The sequence below is a fragment of the Heterocephalus glaber genome, unplaced genomic scaffold (assembly GCF_053883595.1).
Source record: "Heterocephalus glaber isolate CG9 unplaced genomic scaffold, H.glaber_assembly_v1.0 deba00001662, whole genome shotgun sequence".
Taxonomy (NCBI): domain Eukaryota; kingdom Metazoa; phylum Chordata; class Mammalia; order Rodentia; family Bathyergidae; genus Heterocephalus; species Heterocephalus glaber.
The window spans coordinates 13,332,675-13,352,736 of NW_028258403.1; the positions used below are offsets into that span (position 1 = coordinate 13,332,675).

General features: G+C 37.4%; 1 protein-coding gene and 1 pseudogene across 11 annotated transcripts in view; both read left to right on the forward strand.

The window, feature by feature from the left end:
• The window catches only part of Akap6 (A-kinase anchoring protein 6), a 642,973-nt gene that overhangs the window by 131,156 nt on the left and 491,755 nt on the right, over positions 1-20,062 (forward strand). For 2 of the 10 annotated variants that reach the window (XM_087197082.1, XM_087197088.1), the window contains exon 3: positions 6,472-6,526. The exons of the other annotated variants lie outside the window; for them this stretch is intronic. The gene's annotated coding sequence lies outside the window, so the exon portion shown is untranslated. The remainder of the gene's footprint in view (positions 1-6,471; positions 6,527-20,062) is intronic. 10 annotated transcript variants of the gene reach the window in all.
• Positions 6,533-20,062, forward strand: part of LOC101696704 (flap endonuclease GEN homolog 1-like) — a 28,412-nt pseudogene continuing 14,882 nt past the window's right edge. The window contains exons 1-2 of the transcript XR_015445757.1: positions 6,533-14,123; positions 14,162-15,608. The product of XR_015445757.1 is annotated as a flap endonuclease GEN homolog 1-like (transcript). The remainder of the gene's footprint in view (positions 14,124-14,161; positions 15,609-20,062) is intronic.

The following is a 20,062-nucleotide window of genomic DNA, read 5'->3' on the forward strand; positions in this document are numbered from 1 at the left end:
TACACATGTACCTTGGTATGTGATTATGTTAACAACAGAGGAAAGAGGTGAGGAGTATTATGGGAACATTGTACTATTTGTGTAACTTTTCTGAAAATCTAGAATTATTCCAAAATAAAAAGTATATTAAATGAATATATATTTATATATATGTATATAAATTATTCTAAAATAAAGTATATTAAATGAATATATATAAAATAAAAAGTATATTAAATGAATATATATAGATGATAGAGGTTTAAAAGGATAATGCAGATTTATATAAAACACTAGAATGTTATACAAAATTAAAAGTAAAAATTCTCTTCTTCTCTAGGTAGGAACTCTAAGCCCACCCTATTTCAATCCCATAGGTAAATAGTTTAACAATTTGGCATATATTTTCCCAGATATTTTCTATGATGTATAAGTACATACTTTATAGGTATGTATATAGCCAGAATCTTTTTTTCATTCTGTCCTATGATTGCTTTTTGTCTACTAAAAACTGTATTAGGGTGGAAGGGGTGAAGGGAGGCCAGGGGAATGGGGAAAAAATAAGAACCAAGATACGTCATGTAAAGGTACAAGATCCCAATGATGAATGTAACTGTATTTTATACCTAAAATGTACCAATAAACGTAATGGAAAAAAAACCTGTATTATAGATTTGATTTCAGGCAGACTATAATGATTTTCCAGGCGATTTTTAAATGTTTCTGAGAGAGTATTGCTTCCACAAAGGTCTTAAACTATGGAGTTTATATCCCTATTTTAAGCCTTTTAGATCTCTATTTTAGTCTTTTAAGCCATATTTAGCCTTTTACTTCTTATAAATGTTAAATAATTTTTCTTTCTTTTATCCTAGAAGAATCTTCTAGACATTTCTAAATTTTAGTCATGTTACCCAGGATTATTATGTATTGTGCTCCTAAAATAGTATTTGATAACTGTGAATTTTTAAGATAAAAGGCTAAGAAAAGAAAGTTGTTACTCATTTATAAAATATAAATAGGAGAGATGTTGAAAGTTGACCACATTTAACTTTGTAAATGGATGTTAGCTGAAGTTGTGATCTCCATGTACCACATTATTTCTAGTACAGAAATTTCTATCAAATAAAAACATTATGGTCTGTCTCCATCCACTTTATTCACCATATCTGATACCATGCGACTTCTGGATCTTCTCCAAAGTCAAAATGACCATGAAAGGTAAATGTTTTTCATTAGTTCAGGACATTGAGGCAGCCACAGCAGTGCAACTAAAGAACTCATGAAAGAGGACGTCCAGAACTGCTTCAGAAAGTGGCAAGAATGAAAGGATTTTAGTGTGTTCAAAGTGAGGGGCAGTACTTTGAAGGGGATTTATGATAATGTGTCTTAAGCTGTAATAATTTTTAAAAATTCAGTAATTCGCTGTATTTTTCAGTCATACCATGTGTGTGTGTGTGTGTGTGTGTGTGTGTGTGTGTATAAATATTTCTGAGAGCATTACTTTACTACTGGGTCAAGTAGGATAAGAATTGTAACCTCTGATTATCTAGGCTCTAGAGCCAAATAAATTACTAATCTGAATAATAATGGGTTTTCTTTATTTTCATTCCTTTTAGCAACATAGTCAGAGCTGGGACTTAAGCTTGGTTCTGTGTATATTCCTTCTACCCTTGTTGGGTAACCCTGCTGTAGGAGCTGTAAAAAATTATACATTATGAGTTCCTATGCAACCTTGGAGGAGTGTGTGTGTGTGTGTGTGTGTGTGTGTGTGTGTGTGTATCTTCAGCATGCTCCTCATTCATTTTTTTCCAATCATAGCCAATTCTCTCCTGTGCTCAGCCAGGATTGGAACAGTCTTTCCCTGGTCAGCCTCACTCTTCCATTCCCAGCTCCCTATTTCTCAACCAATTGCTGGTACTTTCCTGTACAGAAAAGTCATATTGAGAGAAGCTCAGCCAGTCCCAGCACCTGGAAGGAAGCTCCCGCACCACCATCCCAAGCTCCTAGGACAGGGAAGCTGAGTCGGTCCCAGAACCTGGAAGGAAGCTCCCCCACTGCCATCCCAAGCTCCCAGGGCAGAGAAGGTGAGCCGGGTGGGTGCCAGAAGCACCCCACCCCCCGTGGAAATGAGAAGACACACAAACAGGCCTCAAAAATAGACTTCCAGATCACCTACAGCAACCTCAAAGGGAAACGAGATGGAACAATCTGATACTCAACCACCTGGACTCTTTGAATTGGCAACAAAAGAGGAAAAGAGGATCTGGGAAAAATGAAATCAGAAATAATTACTCAGATAACAGCAAAGATTTTGCTCATGGTGCAAGACATGATTAATAAATCTAGAGAGGACACAGATAAAAAAATAGAGGATCTGAGGAACATGATGGAATCCCAACATAGGAAACAAATGGAATCCATAAAACAGATACAAACAGATTTCCAAGAGATTAAAAACTCCATCGAAAGTCTGCCCAGCAGAATGAACCAATGTGAGGATAGAATTTCACATATAGAAGATAAGATTGCAATTAGTGACCAGGAAAAGAAAAATTGTTTTAAAATTGTAAGGGAACATGAGAAATCAATCCAGTGGCTGCTAGACGATGCAAAGAAGAGTAACATAAGATTGATTGGAGTCAATGAAGAAAGAGGAGAGAGTGCAGATGACATAAAAAAACTGTTCACAGAAGCGATGGCAGAAAACTTCCCAAGGAGGGGAAAAGAACTTGACCTACAGATAAGGGAGGCATACAGGACTCCAGCTAGCCTTAATCAAAAAAAATCTACACATAGCCATATAATAGTTAGGATTCCAGAAATCCAGCAGAAGAACAAAATTCTACAAGCAGTGAGAGAAAAGAAACAAATCACATACAAAGGAAAGCCCATTAGAATCACAGCAGACTTCTCAATGCAAACCCTCAAGGCAAGAAGAGCTTGGAGTGATGTATTTCAAGCCCTAAAGGAAAACAGCCTCCAACCCAGATTGATGTACCCTGCAAAACTGTCTTTCAAAATTGATGGAGAAATAAGATGCTTTCATGATAAAGAGCACCTCAGGGACTTCATGAATACCAAACTGGCACTCCAAAAACTTTTAGACAATACCCTAGGAAAAGACAATGAGGATCACAACCCCAGGAAACCCAGCAGAATGAATCCATTGGGCGTGACAAATTAAACGCAAAGGGGCAGAATCCAACAAAAAGAAAAAGTCATGACAAGGCTTTTAAAACTTTTAACTTCATCTCCCTAATGAGTGTATAATTCAATCTTATTATTGTACTGATTAGTATTTTTCTGATTCTAGAGTTGCACACCATTCCTTGTGCTATACTGACTATTTATCATCTTCTTATGTCTACATTTTAATTGGGTTGTCTATTAATGAGCTCTTAGAATTCTTTATATATTCTTCTCATAGGTTTTATGCATTGTAAATATGGTCTGTTTAAGGACTACTTTTCATTTTAATGATGTCATTTAAAGTTCTAAATTTTGATGGAATCTCATTTATCAATTTTTTTCTTTTATACATCATCTTTTTTGTATCCTAGGTAGTTCTTGCCTACCCTGAATTCATAAATATTTTCCCTTATAATTTCTTTTTTTTTTTTTTGGTACAGGGGTTCGAACTCGGGTCCTTCCACTTGCGAGGCAGGCGGTGAAACCACTGAGCTAGATCCCCGGCCCCATTTTCCCTTATAATTTCTTCTTAAAGTTTTATACTTTTAGGCTTTCTTATTTAGGTTCATAGATCCCTTCAAGTTATTTTCATGTATGGAAAAAAAGGGTTGAGGTTAATTTTTTATATACAGATACCAGGTGTTCTAGTGCCGTTTGCTGAAAACACTATCTCTTCCTCGGCTCTTGAATTGAGTTTATATTCTATAAAATGCTAATGTTAAATAATCTTTCAAAACTCAGTGGACCATATATGTGTGGTTCTATTTCTAGATTCTCTGTTTTATTCAAATGATCTATATGTCTTTCTTTACACCAACACTGCCTTGATTACTGTAGCTTTAGAAGTCTTAAAATTAGGTACTAAACATCTTCCAACACTGTTTTTGTTTTTGTTTTTGTTTTTAACTTTTCTAGGTCCTTTGTACTCCTACATAACTTTTAAATTTCAATATCCAATTCTTCATTTATAGCAAGCGTACACAGACCTGAATTTTTATATATACTTTGTGTTTTCTAATCCTGCTAAATTCAAGTACAAGTTCTAGGGGCTCCTAGAGATTTCTTAGTATTTTCTCTGTAGATGATCATTTCATCTACATATAAAAAGTTTGCTTCTGCCATGCCAATCCTATCCTAGTTGTGTCATTTTATTGCCAGACTATTTTGGTGGGGACTAGGTTTCAAAGTTTAATGGACAGATAAAGAGTAAGCATATCTGCCCTTGTTCCCCACCTTAAGAAGAAAGCATTGTATCTTCTCCATTCATATAAGGCGTTCTCGCTGGAAGTATGGAGTACATGTCTTTAATCTGTTGAGACGTTTCATGTCTCCTGATAGCTTTTACGATGAACAGCTGTAGAATTTAGTCCAATACTTTTTCTCCAACTAGTGACAGGATCATATGGGTTTTTCCTTTCCTCTGTTAAAATGATGACTTTTGGGGGTGGATCTTCCAGTGCTGAACCAACACTGCCATCCCTATAACAAAACCACTTTCTACATCCTGCCAGATCTGACTTCTAATAGTTTATTTTGTTAAACAAATTTCTGTCTATGTTCATACTTTTTTCTTCTATTATCTCTATCCAGTTTTAGGATTAGCACAATGTTGAGTTCCTAAAATGAGGGGAGAAGTGTTCCTTCTTTTTTCTGGTTTAAATGTTTGATATAATTTATCAGTTAAAATGTATATGATCCTGTTGTTGTCATATAGGTAGGTTTAGCTAGGAATATACTTTAATAGGTGCTATTCAAATTTTATATTTCCTCCAGAGTTAGTTTCATTAATTTGTCTTCCAAGTTACTTCTTAGAAGTGGTCAAATTTATTTCAAAAAAGATTTTTGTAATATGCTTTCTATATCCTTTTAAATTCTGTAAAATCTATGGTAATGTCTCCTAGATCTTAATACTGTAATTTAAAAAATGTGTAACTGATATTGTGTAACAGGAAGAAAAGGTCTAAAAGAGCCGGGTAATTGGGAGGGGTAGGGAAAGGGAAAAAAGGGAAAGGAAAAAATATGAGAAGAGGAAAAAAAATGGAAACAAGGTCTTTGCAAATAGGGAAGGGTGGAGGGGGTGAAGGGAGGGCAAGGGAAGGGAAAAAAAATAAGAACCAAGCAACTTATGTAATGATACAAGATCCCAATGATGAATGTAATTGTATTTTATACCTAAAATGTGCCAATAAAGTTAATGGGGTGGGGGGGAAGAAAAGTCATATTACCCAGGATCCATGGAAATGCATGGCCTTCCTCCCTGGAACACATGCTGGAACACTCCTCCTTAACTCTTTCTCTGGGTTTTATGAAAAGAGGCAAAATATTGTCAAAATGTAAGTTTTAGAATCAAAATGAAAGACTCCTCCTTCTTGCTCTGCCAATGTAGCTGTGTGACCTTGGGCAATTTAAAAACTATTTTTAATTGTTATTCTATGATATAGGGAAAATTGTAATTATTTTAATGCTTGTAAATATTAAAAGATAATGCAAGAGAAGTCTGCTTAGCATGGTGTCTGGCATAATAAATGCCTGGCAGTGTAAGAGGCAACAGTAACTTTTTTTCCTGCTCAGATTCAACCCATCTTTCAGAGCTCCTCTAGGTCTTAAAAATCTATCACTTTGGCTCCTTCTTCTATCCATAAATATACTCTGATCTCTCTCTATCTGTAAATATGCTCAAATCTCTTCTAGGTTAAGAACAGAACCCAAAACTCCCTACTTTCTGCCTTTCCTCCATATTTTTACTTCTTTCCTTTTTTGACACAGCTGAGCTTTTTTTTTTTGTACCAGGGATTGAACTCAGGACCTTATGGTTTCAAGTCAGGCACAGCTCCACTGAACTAAATCCCTGGCCCTACAGCAGAGCTTTTTAACAGAGCAGGGTAGTCTGTTTCTGTCCTAGGCAAAAGCAACCTGGGTTCTCTGCTTCTTACACTGAAACTGTTCTCACCAAGGTTGCCAGTGAGAGCCCCTGAAGTGGACATGTGCATGTACTTACCAAGCTAGCATCCTTTCCCTCTGGTTGTTAGTGTACCATTTTGGGAACTGCCCTCCTTTGTAGATCTTGGTGCAACTCTCAGCTCAGGTACCCTGCTCTCTTTCAGCCCAGAAGACACAAGTCTGCAAGTCAAGCCAAGCCAGCAAGATGAGGGAATGAAAGATGGTGGCATTTCCTTCGTGCTACCTAAGTTACCCTAGAGATTTTCTTTTCCTGTCCTTTCTGAACTAAATCTTCAGTTTTGCCTTGGAGTCTATGATCTACCTTATAATCCTTCAATATATTTCTTTCTGCTTATGTTACAGAATTGATTCTGTTGTATACAGCAAAAGAACTTTTAACTGATACAACTCTTTATTGGTAAGTGAAAGGGAAACATTTCAGTCCTTGTATAATTTATTTCTTGTCACTTTGACCTTGCAACGTTCTGTTCTTCTGGTGCTAGGTTATTTTGGTTCTTTTCTTACCTTTCAACCTGATTATTCTTGGTCCCTCCCTTTTCCAAACCACAATACTTAAATGTTTCTCAGGTTTCTTCCTTTTGTTTTGTTCTCACACTAACCCAAGGGTTTTTGAATTGTACCACTGAGTCTCTGGCCTATTGTTACTTTCTTTGGATAATTTTTCTAAATACTTTGAATAAAATACATAGAATTATAGGAGAAATTAATTATACTAATTATTAACAGATTCCTAAAAATTGTGATACAATGAATGCTTTTTTTTTTCCTCTGTACCAGGGATGGAACTTGGGACCTTGCTCTTGCGAGGCAGGCAGCACCACTGAGCTAAATCCCCAGCCCCAGTGAATGCTTTTTAATTAATACATTAAACACCAAGATCTAATGGTAGGTGTAATGGCTACCATAATTTTGAAGCAGTAATGACTGTAAATTTTACTTTAGTATATCTTTAACAACTGTAATGTTACACGAAAATATCTGAGATATCTATTTGGTGATCACTGGTATTGTGATTTTTTCATAGATGCTGCTGATAGTTTTGGGACCTATTACCTTTATAATTACCTACCTGTTACCTATTTATCATTTAAGATTAATTGAGGGAAATTTCATTTAGATTTCCCCCCTCCCATTTATGTTTTTAAGACTCCCTGAATTCTATCTACAGAACCTATAGAGGACAAAGGACTTAGCTGAAGAATCCTTGCCTACACCCTCTGCCTAGTGGCTCTCATCTATGCTGATGCTTGCTACTACTATTTGTATCCTGAGAACTCAGATTTGTTCTCAGCCTGGATTTCTATTTCCAGAGATTCTACACCTGAATTTCCTTTTGTTCCTCTTCTTCTAGGTTCATCTAGGCTTTGCTCCTCTTCATCTCTCATGGTTAACTTTCAGTTTTGTTCCCATCAATACACCCTCTACACTGCTGCCAGAATTATTCTAAAAAGGTGATATACTCTAAAATCTGAGCATATCACTTCCTTACAGAAGATTCTTCAATGACTCCCCGTTGCATGCCGATTGAAATTCAAAGTCTGTTTCACTGCCTGCTGCGCAAAAGCAAGGACCCGAGTTCAATCCCTGGTACAAAAAAAAAAAAAACAAAAGAAAGAAATTCAAAGTTTTTAGCATATTATGAAAAGCCCTCTATAGGCAATGTGTTGTTTTCTATCACTGACCACTTCCCTCTCTCTATCCTTCATTCACTATCTCTGCCTTTTTCTGGAACACCTTGCTTTAACTACATATGCCCATATTTGGAACTTTCTGAATGTTCTTTCATTTATCATGCCCAGAATTTCTGTGCACAGATTATTATCTGCCCTGGCATTTTCCACCTCCTAATTCTTACTAATGTGTCAATACTGGGCCTGCATGTCTTTTCCTAGGAAAGCTTCTTTGATATCTCATATATACATCGCCTGTAGTTGACTCCTTCCTTCTTTCTATGTTTGGATAAAATATATGCCTCTAGTGAAGTTCATATTACACTGAATTACCATGATATATTTGCATATTTTTCTTTTTCACTGAAGTATAAAGTTCTTGATGAAAGGGCTATATTTTATTCATTATGCACTCCTAGCATGATAGGAGCTCTTACTGTATAATCACTGCTCCCAACAAATATTTACTGATTTCTTCAATGATAATTAAAAATCGCTCTTATGTAGTGCTGGGGATTTAGCTCAGTTGTTCTGTCACCTGCCTTGCAAGCGCAAGGTCTGAGTTTGATCCCTGGTACTGAAAAAAAAAATCACTCTTATGTGACACTCGAGAATAAATTTATTTTAGAGGATGAGCGCAAATTTAGGAGACAATTCCAGCTTCACTGTGGTACAAAATTGAACCTCTCTACTCAAGAAACTAGGTCAAAGAATTGTTATAATTCAGGAAAAATGAAATTATAAACATTTAAAACTGGCATAAGTTTCTGTATATAAAAGCTCAGCCATCCATTTCTGTTTTGGGTACTGTTTTAGCTAGATATATTATTATTTTTATGATATTATTATTTTTCTCCTATCTATGTTTATCTGAGTTGAGGTTAGATTTACCGCAAAAGGAAGCTCTTAGAGAAATAGCCAAAAAAAAAAAAAAAAAAAAAAAAATCTGAAGTACTTGTGGCTCTTTACTGTGGACTAATATTTAGAGATAGAGTTACTGAATATAAAACAGTCTTAGAGTATGCAATTAGATCATGGTTGCTACCCACTCATATAGTACCTTTATGGGAAGTAGGAAAAGATATTCTTTCTTTAAATAATTTTACTTCCACCTTCAGAAAATTGTCATAATAGACCGATTTTATTAGAATGGGGCACTTTCCTGGTCTCTTCTAGAAAACCACACTAATAAGAATGCAAATCTATGGCATCTTTGATATAAAAGATACCCCCTTGCAAGTGGTGATGATATAGGGGGAAGAGATGTAACTCCCAAACCTACTAGATGTACGAAACATGAGTTCTTGTTCTCTAAAATCAAAGAATGAATTCTAGGAACAACGGAGGTTAAGAGTAGGAAAAATTTATTGGGAGAAATAAAGCTTCTGCCTAAGAGAGACACAAGGGGGACCAGAAAGTGAGTTGTCTGCCCACCCCACTTTTTAAAAGGTGTTTTATACAGCAAAGCCATATGATGAGGCAGGTGCAAAGTGGGACAAAAGTATAAGACCCAATGGAAATTTACAAGGTGGGCATGAGGTGGGACAAAACCATGACCAGCCAATAAGATTACAAGTACAGTCACCCAGGTAATATTGATTAATGGGGATCAAATGAGAAGACAAGTCACATACAAGGAATTTCCCATTTTGAATATCAATCACTGCTATCTATCTCTAGGGGAAGTCGTACTTCTTTTCCTTTTTATAATGCTAACCAGTGAATTTGCCTCAATTGTTCTCCCTGTTGATTCCTTGCCGTGTTGGCTCCTGGAGAGGTGGCGCCTTAAGGGAGGCCCTGTCTACCTGCCAACAAGATATCTAATTAACTTACCTATCTATAATAGTGATAGGGTGTAATGCATAGCCTGAATTGTGGCATTTTTGGGAGCCTTAGCCATGCAATTCTATTTAGCCTTCTCTTCTTGTATATGATTTTGCTACCAATTACTTATTATTCAAGAGATGGTGAAAGTTTGTGAATAAAAAGTAAAAAGTATCAGATGTACTCTAATAAAGGGGAGAATAATATGACTTTCAGCACATCCAAGTGACCCTGAAGCCATATCTAGATCATTGTCTCTTATAGAATTGAAACAGGGAGACAAAGAGCACTATGTTTAGGCTATTGCTTATCTGGTTAGAAAGTATAGCCTCAAGGGTTCTAAAACACCAAGTGCATTAGCTTTGACTTCATAAAAGGCACATCTTCCTGTTCTAGAACTCTCAGATTTCCCAGTACAAATTTTAGGACTATGATAAAGCAACCAAAATTATGGTCAGAATTTGATCTTTGTCATTTCTTGCATTTCCTTGGTTTAGAACTTGGAATCCATGTTCTTGTGCAAATCCTGGGTTTGATGCTTAACATATGATGCCAGGAAACTGTTTATTTCCTGCTTAAAAATCAAGCCCTGCTTATTTTCTCACAGAAATGTTCAACATCTCTTGCCATTAGAGAAATGAAAATTAAAACAATACTGAGATATCATCTTACCTCACAAAGAAGGGCAACCATCAAGAAATCAAATAACAACAAATACTGGCTTTGTTGCAGTAAAAAAGGAACCCTTCTGTGTTCTTGGTGGGAATGTGAAGTAGTACAACCACTATGGAAATCAGTTTAGAAATTTCCCCAAAAACTAAAAATATAAATTCCATTTGACCCAGTTATTCCCTTTCTAAGTTTCTTCCTGAAAGAGTTAAAGTCATCATACAGTGATACATGCATACTCATGTTTATAGCAGCACAATTCATAATAGCTAAATCTTAGAACCAGCCTAAATATCCATCAACAGATGTATAGATTAAAAAATGTGGTATTTATACACAATGGAGTGCTTATTGCTTATAAAGAAGTATAAACTTGAGTCATTTGTAGAAAAATGGATGGACCTTGAGACCATAATATTAAGTGAAGTAAATCAGACACACAAGCTTAAATATCACATGGTTTCTCATATATGAGAATCCCAATAAATGAATAAATAAATAAATAAATAAATAAAGTGAAAAATAAAAGACAAACTATAGGAAATAGTGAGATGGCTCTTTGGCATATGGAAAGGAAACAGAGAAAAGAGGGAGGGGAGAGTGGGGACAGGGAAATTTAAAAAAAAGTAAAACTAGAAATTCCTTTCCACCCAGCTCTTCCCCTTCTAGGTATCTTCCTGAAAGAGTTAAAAAGATATCATATGGCAGTGATACATGTAGATCCATGTTTATAACAGCACAGCTCAAAATAGCTAAATCTTGGAAATGTCCCATGCCACAAAGGATAAATTTGAGTCACTTGTAGAAAAATGGATGCACCTTGAGACCATAATGTTAAATGAAGTAAATCAAACACACAAGCTTAAATATCACATGGTTTCTCTTATATGAGAAACCCAAAGTATAAATAAATTAAACAGCAACATAAAACATTGATAGGAATTAGGAGATAGATCTTTTACAAAAGGGAAGAGGACTAGGAGATGGAGGGATAGGAGGGAAAGGGGATGAAAAAAGAAATAAGATGTGTTACATACATGTACTTACTACCTATGATGAATTTAATCATTATACACTGCAAACATGTTCTAATAAAAGACTTAAAAAATTCAAAAAGAATCTCTTGCTTACTTTTTCACAAAGAATGAAGTTTGAGACCTCAAAGAATTTGGACATACTTTGCTTCCTTTGTGTTTTTTGTCTACCTCTGGCCTGCAACCTGTGTGTTGGGTGAAGGGCTGGAAATGCAGTGAACCAGAGAAATTAACTCCAAGTATATTCTTGTTTTTGATCTCCCAAGAGGGTTGTCATTACAGGAGGATTTCAATAAAGCTTTGAGATGAACAGAGCATTCTGAGGACAGGTACAGGTTGTAAGTGGGTTTGTTTACTTTGGAGCTGGGATTCCTCAGGTGTTAGTGGGAAGAAGGAAAACTATGCAATGTGAGACAGATAAAAAGGTTCCCATACCAGCATGAGAAGCCCACTGAGTAAGGGTCAATGATCATACAGGCTGTATTTTCATTGGTGACTGGGGATGATAAAGATTTGAATGAATCATCCTGGGGCTGATTGGGCTCAGAACTCTGGTATAAAGTTGTATTAAAGCAGGCACCTCCTGAGTTGCCAGATACAGAGGAAGTCTGGAGAAACAGCAGCTGGCAGGCTGGACCCAATGCTAGGCTTGGCTCAGGAATTGGCCTTAGATGGATGGAGGCTTCCTTCTATAACAATAACTCAGCTGGAACTCACTGGATTCTAAGTTCTGGGTGGGATTTAAAGGGCCTTTTCCTCTGTAGAGCTGACAAAAGAAAGACACTGAGTAGTACAAAATAAAGTAGGAGGGGCTGAGTGCTGTAGTGAGTTTCTAAACAAACAAAATCCTGAAGGAGTGTAGCATAAGAAATAATTTACCTAAGAGCAGACTTCTCCAAAATATTTGCCTTTAAAAATGAGTACTTATCTTTAAAAATGAGTACTTATCTTTAAAAATGAGTTATCTTATTAAAAAGCTTCTGCACTGCAAAAGAAACCACCAATAGAGCTAAGAGACAACCTACAATGTGGGAAAAAATTTTCAGCAGCTATACCTTAGACAAAGGGTTACTATCTAGAATATATAAAGAATTGAAAAAAATCAGACCCCCCCAAATTCAAAGACCCAGTTCAAAAATGGGCATCTGAAATGAACAGACATTTCTCAGACAAGTAAAAGTAGCAAAGAAACATGAAAAAATGTTCAACATCACTGGTCATTCAAGAGATGCAGATGAAAACAACACTGAGATTCCGCCTCGCCCCAGAAAGAATGGCTGCTATTAAGAAATCATCTCATAACAAATGCTGGCGGGGGTGTGGGGAGAAAGGAACCCTTCTCCATTGTTGGTGGGAGTGCAGACTGGTGCAAGCACTGTGGACATCAGTATGGAGATACCTCAAAGAACTAGGCTTAGAGGTCCCATTCAACCCAGCTATTCCCCTGCTGGGTATCTTCCCAAAAGAATTAAAAGAATCTTACCACAGCAATATATGTGAACGCATGTTTATAGCGGCACAGTTCATAATAGTGAAAGCTTGGAAACAGCCCAAGTGCCCATCAACTGGAAACTGGATAAAGAAGATGTGTTTTTTTATATATATAAAATGAAGCACTACTCAGCCATAAAGAATGAGAAACTAGAAACATTTATAGCTAAATGGATGCATATTGAGGCCATCCTCTTAAGTGAAATAAACAGGCTACATATGTGTAAATACCGAATAGTTTCTCTAGTGTGACAAACTGATAGTGTAAATAAGGATACACACGGATGAAATTGCCTAATAACATATATCTTGGATTGTGTTTCCATCACGTGTCATATGACTGTATCGAAATTTAGGGATTCGGAAGCGCTCGCCGAAGCGCGCGTTCTGCGCGAGGAAATGAGGACTTCAGGTTTCCTTTTGCTGAGAGCTCAGAGGCTGGGCCGTCGGGCTTGGGGCCCACTGCTGAAGGCCAGCGGGGCTTCTCTGAGACCGAGGAGGAAGCAGCGTCCGGACTCTCCCGAGGGGCACACCTAAGCGGCAAAGTCTGGCACGAGCCTGGCTGTGTGCGCAGGGGCCGGGAGCACCGATGCGCTGCGTCGCTCTCTGGAGGGGGCTGCATCCTTCGAGAGGTGCGGGGTTGACTGTGGGCGCTGCGGGGGCTCTTCTTGTCTGCACCGACTCTGGAGACAGGGACTGAGGGAGCCAGATAATCACCAGAATGGGAGTGAATGACTCGTGGCAAATTTTGGAGCCTGTGAAGCAACACGTCCACTTACGGAGTGTTAGTGGGAAAACCATTGCGGTTGACCTGAGTATCTGGGTGTGTGAGGCGCAGTCTGTTAGAAAAATGGTGGGAACTGTTACGAAGCCCCACCTGAGGAACTTATTTTTTCGTGTCTCCTATTTAATGCAAATGGATATAAAACTGATGTTTGTTATGGAAGGGGAACCAGCAAAGCTGAAAGCTGGTGTCATGAGCAAGAGGAATCAGATGCGGTATGGGCCTTCTGGGAAAACATGGTCTCAGAAAATAGGAAGATCACGTTTTAAATTGGTCTTAAGAGAGTGCCTTGAAATGCTGGAGTGCTTAGGAATACCTTGGGTGCAAGCAGCAGCGGAAGCTGAGGCCATGTGTGCTCACCTCAATTTTGGTGGCCATGTTGACGACTGCCTCACGAATGATGGAGATGCTTTCCTCTACGGGGCCCAGACGGGGCCCAGACGGTGTACAAGAATTTCATCATGAATGCAGAGGACCCACATGTTGACTGTTATACTGTGTCATCTATCAAGAATAAACCCGGTAAACTCCCCCCCCCCCCAAAAGAAAGAATAAACTAGGCTTGGACAGAGATGCTCTGGTTGGATTAGCCATACTTCTTGGATGTGATTACCTTCCAAAGGGAGTTCCTGGAGTTGGAAAAGAGCAAGCACTAAAACTTACACACATTTGAAAGGGGAAAGTTTGCTTCAGAGGTTTAATCTGTGGAATGAAAAGTCTTGCCATTCTATTCCACAGCCAGAAGCAGCTGAACTGGCCCATTGCTCTGTGTGTTCCCACCCAGGTTCACTGAAAGATCATGAATGTAATGGATGCCAGTTATGTAAAAGTAGTAGATACTGTGAACCGCATGATTATGAATACTGCTGTCCTTGCAAATGGCATCAGACAAAACATGATAGGCAACTAAATGGAGTAGAGAACAATATTAAGAAGAAGGCTTGCAGTTGTGAGGGATTCCCATTCCATGAGGTTATTCAAGAATTCCTTTTGAACAAGGATAAATTGGTGAGGGTAATAAGATACCAAAGACCCGATTTATTATTGTTTCAGAGATTTACTCTTGAAAAAATGAAGTGGTCCAATCACTATGCATGTGAGAAATTATTGGTGCTTTTGACCGCTATGACTTGATAGAAAACTTGGTAGAAAGAACTCTGACCAACTACAAACAATTCAAACATTTTGCTGTAGAAGATGGAGAACGTGGAGAACTGATTCTAACAGTTAAAGAAGCATCGTTGTTTGAAGCAGCTTATCCTGAGATTGTTGCTGTTTACCAAAACCAAAATTTAGAAGCTAAAGGGAGGAAGTGAAACAATATGAAAATTAAGCCTAAAGAAGACAGTTTCCCAGAACCATATGATGTAATGAATTTTCAGTCACTTGTGACTTTAAAACCCACACCTGAAATCTTTCCTAAGCTGAATTCCACGTTAAATCGGAAATTTCTTCTGATCCCGTATTACCACAGGAAACTATTTCTGCCTCGTTGACTAGCTTGCTTTTACCTGAAGATGCTCCCTGTTTAAATATGCAAGAAGAGTTAATGTCTTCAAGACCTTTGCTTATTCGGCAAATTAAAGGTGCAAGTAACTCTCTCAATTTGGAATCTGGTCAACCCACTCCTTTATTTCATGATATATCTATGATTACTGATTTGCACTTGAGCTCCATTGACTGGGAAGGGACTTCTTTTAGTAATGACTCAGCTGTTCAAGGGAAAGCTGTCTCTTATGATTTACAGTCTGAACTTGAATCAAAGCTATTAGTCACCCCTGGTGATTTTGAAAATATCCCAAAACAGTTGTCATGTGAATCAGGACGGTGGACCACAAACATTAATAAATTGTCACGTGGGCATCTTCAGAAGGTTAGTCCTGAAGAACATCTACTTTCTGGCATTAGTGATTTATGTCTTCAGGATTTGCCTTTAAAAGAACGTATATATATGAAATCATCATACCCAGAGGATAATGTACAATCAGATGTTGACCTGAAAACTTTGTCCCTACAAAAGATAAAAGAATCTTATATATATATATATATATATATGTATTTTTTTTTGTATTAAATTCTTTTATTGGTACATTGTAGGTATACAACACAATTACATTTCTCATTGGGAATTGTACCTTTACATAATGCATCTTGGTTCTTATTTTTTCCCCATTTCTAGCCCTCCCTTCACGCCCTCCACCCTTCCCTATTTACAAAGACTTTATTTCCATTTTTTCCATTTCTGATCATTTTTCTTTTCCCTTCTTTCCTTTCCCCTGCCCCTCTCACTACCCCTACCCATTTGGACCTTTTCTTCCTATGTTACATTATCGATTATTCATGCTAATCATTGGTACATTTTAGGTATACAATATAATGACATTCATCATTAGAAATTTGCACCTTTACATAGCCTGTCTTGGTTCTTATTTTTCACCCTTGCCCAGCCCTCCCTTCAACCCCTCCATTCCTCCCTATTTACAAAGATTTTGTTCCTATTTTTCCATTTTCTCATATTAATCCCATTCCCTTTTATCCTTTCCCCTAGCCCTCCCACTTCCTTCCCCTTTGCCCCCTTTCTTCCTATTTCACATGACCTATTATACATTTAGTCCTTATTTACACTTTCAGTTTCTCACACTAGAGAAACTATTCGGTATTTATACATGTGTGTCCTATTTATTTCACTTAAGAGTATTGCCTCAATGTGGATCCACTTAGCTATAAATGTCTCTAATTTCTCATTTTTTATGGCTGAGTAGTACTCCATTTTATTTTAAAAAACCACATTTTCTTTATCCAGTCTCCAGTTGATGGGCATTTGGGCTGTTTCCAAGTTTTAGCTGTCACAAACTGTGCTGCTGTGAACATGGGCACACATATATCACTGTGGTATGATTCTTTTAATTCTTTGGGGAAGATCCCCAGCAGTGGAATAGCAGGATCAAATGGGACTTCCAGTCCTAGTTCTTTGAGGTATCTCCATACTGATTTCCACAGTGCTTGCACCAGTCTACACTCCCACCAGCAGTGGAGCAGGGTTCCTCTTTCCCCACAGCCCCGCCAGCATTTATTATTGGTTGATTTCATGATAGCAGCCATTCTTTCTGGAGTGAAGTGGAATCTCAGCATTGTTTTCATTTGCATCTCTCGAATGACCAGTGATGTTGAACATTTTTTCATGTATTTATTTGCTATTTCTACTTCTTTGAGAAATGTCTGTTCATTTCAGATTCCCATTCTTAGATTGGGTCTTTAAATTTGGGAAGTCTGATCTTTTTAAGTTCTTTATAGATTCGAGATAGTAGACCTTTGTCTGAGGAAGAGCAGGTGAAGATTTTTTCCCACATTGTGGGTTGTCTCTTCATGCTGCTGGTGGTATCTCTTGCTGTGCAGAAGCCTTTTAATAAGAAGAGATCCCATTTGTTGATTGTTTGTGCTAGTTCTCGGGCAACTGAGGTTTTGTTCATAAAATCTTTTGCTACACCGATGTCTTCAAGGGTTCTACCTAACCTCTGTTCCAACTGGTTCAGAGTTTCTATTTTAATATGTAGATCTTTAATCCATTTCGATTTTAGTTTAGTGCATGGTGAGAGACACAGGTCTAGTTTTAATCTTTGGCAAGTTGAAGCCCAATTTTTCCAGCACCATTTATTAAAGAGGCTATCTTTCCTCCAGTGAGGGTGTTTGGCTCCTTTGTCAAAGATGAGATGGCTGAGTGTGTCTGGCATTGTTTCTGCATCTTCTAATCTGTTCCACTGGTTCTCAAGTCTGTTTCTTTGCCAGTACCGTGCTGTTTTTATCACAGTAGCTTTGTAGTATAGTTGCAGGTTGGGGATTGTGAGATCCCCTGCCATGTCTCTGTTACCTAGAATTGCTTTTGCTATTCTGGGTCTCTTCTTGTTCCAAATGAATTTTTGGATTGTTTTCTCTAGGTCTATGAAGTATTCTGCTGGGATCTCAATTGGAATTGCATTAAATCTCTATAGCCATTTTGGAAGTATGGCCATTTTCACTATATTAATCCTTCTTACCCAGGAGCAGGGGATGTCTGTCCATTTTCTGATATCATCTTCAATCTCTCTTTTCAGAGTGCCATAGTTTTCAGAGAAGAGGTCTTTGATTTCTTTCGTTAGGATGATTCCTAGATATTTCAGTTTTTTGGCTGCTATTGTGAAAAGAATTATTTGCCCTATTTCTCTCTCAGTGAGTCTGTCATTGGTGTAGAGGAAAGCTATTGATTTTTGTGTGTTGACCTTGTAACCAGCTACTTGACTGAATTTGGTTATTAAGTCTAGAAGACTTTTGGTGGAGTTCTTGGGGTCTTCTATATAGAGTATCATGTCATCTGCAAATAATGACAATTTGACTTCCTCATTTCCTATCTTTATTCCTTTTATTTCTTTCTCTTGTCTAATTGCCATGGGTAATGTTTCCAGAACTATATTGAACAAGAGTGGTGATAGTGGACATCCTTGTCTTGTTCCTGATTTTAGTGTGAAGGATTTCAGTTTTTGACCATTGAGTATGATATTGGCTGTTGGTTTTTCATAGATGGCTTCTATCAGTTTGAGGTAGAGAGCATCTATTCCAATTTTTTGTAGGGTTTTTATCATAAATGCATGTTGGATTTTGTCAAATGCTTTTTCTGTGTCTATGGAGATAATCATATGGTTTTTGTCCTTGGCTCTATTGATATAGTGTATTACATTGATTGGTTTTTGTATATTGAACCATCCCTGCATCCCTGGGATGAATCCCACTTGATCAGGGTGTATGATCTTCTTGATCTTCTGCATTCTATTTGCCATTATCTTCTTAAGGATTTTTGCATCTCTGTTCATTAGTGAGATTGGCCTATAGTTCCCTTTTTCAGATGGGTCTTTCTCTGCTTTGGGGATCAAGGTGATGCTTGCTTCCAGGAATGAATTTGGGAGTATTGCTTCCCTTTCAATTTCACTGAAGAGTTTAAACAGTAGTGGCAGCAGTTCCTCTCTAAATGTGTTGTAGAATTCAGTATTGAAGCCATCAGGGCCCAGGCTTTTCTTAGTTGATAAGTTTTTAATTACATTTTCAATTTCATTGGTTGATATTGGGTTGTTCAGAATTTTTAGGTCTTCATTCAACTTTGGTAATTCATATGTATCTAGGAATCTGTCCATTTCTTCTGTGTTGTCCATCTTATTGGCGTATAGGTTCTGGAAGTAGGTATTGATGATCCTCTGGATTTCTGCTGGGTCTGTTGTAATTTCACCCTTTTCATTCCTAATTGCATGGATTTGGGCCTTTTCTTTCCTTTTTCTAAAAGGTTGGCTAAAGGTTTGTCAATTTTGTTGATTCTTTTGAAGAACCAACTCTTGGCTTCATTAATTTTTTGTATTGTTCTCTTAGTCTCCATTGCATTGATTTCTCCTCTGTTGTTTATAATTTCCTCCCTTGTATGAGCTTTGGGGTTGTCCTGCTCTTCTTTTTCTAGTAGCTTGAGGTTCAGCATCAGGTTGTTTAATTGGGTTCGTTCTGTTTTCCTAATATGCGTATTCACTGCTATGAATTTCCCTCGTAAGACAGCTTTCATTGTGTCCCATAGATTCCGATATGTTGTTTTGTCATTGTCATTTAATTGAAGGAACTGTCTGATTTCTTCTTTAATTTCCTCTGTGACCCATTGGTTATTCAGAAGTGTGTTGTTCAATTTCCACGTGTTTATGAAATTTTTTGAGTTTCTTTTGCTATGTATCTCCAATTTCATCGCACTATGGTCTGATAATGTACAGGGGATAACTTCAATTCCTTTGCACTTACTTAAACATGTTCTATGTGTGAGTATGTGGTCTATTTTGGAGAATGACCCATGTGCAGTTGAGAAGAATGTGTATTCTGATTTTGTAGGGTGGAAGACTCTGTAAACCTCTGTTAAGTTCATTTGTTCAAGAGTTTGATTGAGTTCTAGTATTTCATTACTTATTTTTAGTCTAGTTGATCTATCTATTTGTGACAGTGGGGTGTTGAGGTCCCCCACTACAATTGTAATAGTGCATATATGACTTTTCCTGTCTGTTAGTATTTGTTTTATATAGTTGGGTACACTAGTGTTTTGTGCATAGATATTTATGATTGTCATCTCTTCCTCTTGGATTGTTCCCTTTACAAGGGTGTAGTGTCCTTCTTCGTCTCTCTTAATCAGTGTTGGTTTGAAATCTACTTGATCTGCCAAGAGGATAGCTACTCCTGCTTTTCTTTGGGTTCCTGTCACATGCAGTGTTGTTTTCCACCCTTTAACTTTCAGTCTATGAGTTTCCTTTTGAATTAAGTGTGTTTCTTGTGTGCAGCATATTGTTGGATTTTGCTTCTTGACCCATTCTGCCAGTCTATTTCTTTTGATTGGTGAATTGAGACCATTAACGTTGATGGTTATAGCTGAAACGTATTGACTTGTCATTACCATGACTTTTTCTTTTTGT